Raw genomic sequence first — 3,141 nt, 5'->3', positions numbered from 1 at the left:
CATATTGCATCATGTCGTTAGATCGACGTAGGACACAACCCTAAGAGCATGAAAATGATATTAATATAAATATCCACGAGTATGCGTTACCTAGAGTAACAAAGAGATGAGACTAGAGGGTTGTGTCAGAAGAGACATTACGATGGATTTAGAGGGACCTCATGCATTTTGTATGTTCATAAGCATAGGGCTACTTCCCCTAGAGATGATGAGTGCGGACGCGCACCTTATGATGAGCGCGAATGCGCACAGGTGCGAAAGCACACAGATGAGGGTGTTCATGAGGCGCATGACACTATGGGGTTCCGCTGACCTCCGGACGTCGCTACAGATTAGCTTGACCAGAGGGTCCAGGGGGTGTGCGAGCGCCCTGGGGACTCACACTCGCACGTGTGAGTCGTGTGTAGGGAAGTACTACACATCCAATTTGTCCGAGACTGGAGGCCACCCCTAAGATGATTAGAGATAGGTCCCTATTCATGATTGCATGTGTTTGCATTAGCATGGCCCCTATAGTGGGGTCACTTACTGAGTATTTCTTCGAAATACTCAGGCCGTGTGCCATATTGTTTTTCAGGTAAAGGCAAGGCTCCCATGTACGGTTGACGGTGGCATCGTGATCAGAGACTGTGGCGCGTGCATAGGATAGTTGCATATTTAATTCCTAGTCTTGGTTAGGATAGGGCGTTTGCATTTCATTCATTTATATTAATTAATTTGTAATCGTTTTATTTTATCTTTTTGAACTCCAGCACGATGTTTGAAACACGTAAGTCCGGCAGTGTTTTCCAATGTTTAAATGTATTCTGAAGTTTTAAATTTTTCCGCTAATAAAGATGAGCATTCTTAGATTTTTATTCTGCATTAGAGACGAGCATGAGACGTTAGTGGCGACTCTAGATATGTGGAAATTTAGGGTCGTTACAATGCCTGTGAGGCTAGCTTCCAAAACCTAAGACAAAGACTTGTGTCACCTCCAATACTCATTGTCCCAGAAAGCTCAGTCGGATACGTAATATACAGCGACGCATCCAAAAAGGCACTAGGTTAGGTATTGATGCAACACGATAAGGTTGTTGTGTACGCGTCACGCCAATTAAAAGAATACAAGAAAAACTATTCTACACATGACCCTAGAATTATCGGTACTGGTGCTCGCATTAAAGATTTGGCGACACTACCTATATCGTAAATAATTCAAATCTACACGGACCAAAAAAGCCTAAAATACTCCTTCACCCAAAAAGAACTGAACATGAGACAACGAAGGTGGTTGGAATTAGTGCATGACTAAGATATAGATACCCAGTACCACCCTTGAAAGAAAAACGTGGTCGCTGATGCCCTAAGTTGTAAAATGGCAAACTCGTCGGCTCTCACTGGACATGAGTACAAGCGGATATCGAGTGAGCTGACATAATTGTATGCAAATTCATTTGCAACAAAACACGTTTGATATCTCACTCGTCGTTCTGCGTTCAGTTGGATTGTTCCTTGTCTTCGCTGGCGTCGATTCTAGATGGGAAGGATGAAAATCGTTCGTCTTCTTCGTGGTAATCTTTTCATATCTCACTTTCTGTCTGTGTAGGTGACTTTTAAAAGGGAAACGACTTATGGGGAGCGTTTCATAGGAGGGTGACTATTCATGGTTCAGTTGGGGCACGAAAACTCCGGTGCCTCGCCAGAATTTTCTCGTCTTTTTCGGCGACTTTTTTATTTTATTTTAATACTCTGGCCATTCCAAAACAAATCTAAAACTATTTAGGTAATTTTGTGTATTTACTATTCTTATGGTAACCTAGTGGGTAAGGTTGATGCTATAATACGTGGAAAGTAGTGTAACGGTACAAAAAACAATAGAGTAGTCGCCGAAAATTACAAGATTTCAGGCGAGTTATCGTAGATCTCGCAGAATTGAACGACCCATGTCCTACAAAAACCTTTCACGCAGTGAATCAGTCACCAAAACACCTCACTTACCTTTTGAAAATGCGAGAATACAAAGGAGGAGGCGACGACGGACAATTTTCCCTCATCAGACTAAAGTGACCGGCGAGACTAAAGAACTCGGTTTAGTGCTCATAGGAGGACGAGAAACGCAATGTGAGAAATGATCAATGATTCCAAGTACTCTAGTGGTAAGTTTGATCGAGTTTGATCGAGTTTGATGTTGTATGACCGCTTAAATTGCCGACGATGAGGATGTGGGTTATGGAGTACTGAAATGTTGGAAAACTCATACTTGCATAATCATGAGTATGAACGCGTACACTATGGTGATGATAATAATCATGCCTTGCATGATATGCAAGGGCTTGTTATATTCCCAGACGTCTAGCTACAGCCAACTAGCCAGACTATGATGAGCACAAGGGACATGTAAACTCCCTGGTGGGCTCACGCTCGCACGTGTAGGGCGTTGTAGGGAAGTACTACACATTCAAGTTCTCTGAACTGGAGGCCACCTCTAGATGATAGGACTCTAATCAAGATTGCATGTGTTTGCACTCCTTACTCCCAATAGTGGGGTCACTTACTGACTATTTTTTAAAATACTCAAACCATGTGCTACTTCTAAATTTCAGAAAACCATGTGCTACTTCTAAATTTCAGGTAAACGCAAGGTACCCACATACGGTTGATAGCAGCATCACAATTAAAAACCATGACACATGTATAGGATAGTTGCATTTAATTTCATAAATCTTAGGTTAATACCGTGCATTGTTATTTTTACATCTACTTATGTTTATTTTAATATTTCATTTGCATTGTTTTAAAAACATTTTTATTAAACATGTAAGTTTATGTCCGTGTTTCATGAGGTTATTTAAATTAATATTTTTGCATAAGAAGTCGCCTCATGCATATGGTAGCGACTTTAGGTTAGTAGAAACAAAGGAATTTATAGAAATTCGGCCTGAATTGCAAAGAAATTTAAAATAAATGTTAAATTTAAGATTTGGGGTCTAAAACAAACCATGTGGATTTCTTTCAAACTAGAAGAAACAAATAATTGATATTGGTCCGTGTTTAAGAATTGGGATCACCAACCGACGTGGGATCTCACAATCCATCTCCTTGGAGGCCAGCGTCCTCGCTAATACATTGCCCGGTGTCTGGCTCTAATACCATTTCTAA

Source organism: Cucurbita pepo, chromosome LG15, assembly GCF_002806865.2.
Source record: "Cucurbita pepo subsp. pepo cultivar mu-cu-16 chromosome LG15, ASM280686v2, whole genome shotgun sequence".
In the NCBI taxonomy this organism is placed as follows: domain Eukaryota; kingdom Viridiplantae; phylum Streptophyta; class Magnoliopsida; order Cucurbitales; family Cucurbitaceae; genus Cucurbita; species Cucurbita pepo.
This window is presented reverse-complemented; position numbering follows the sequence as displayed.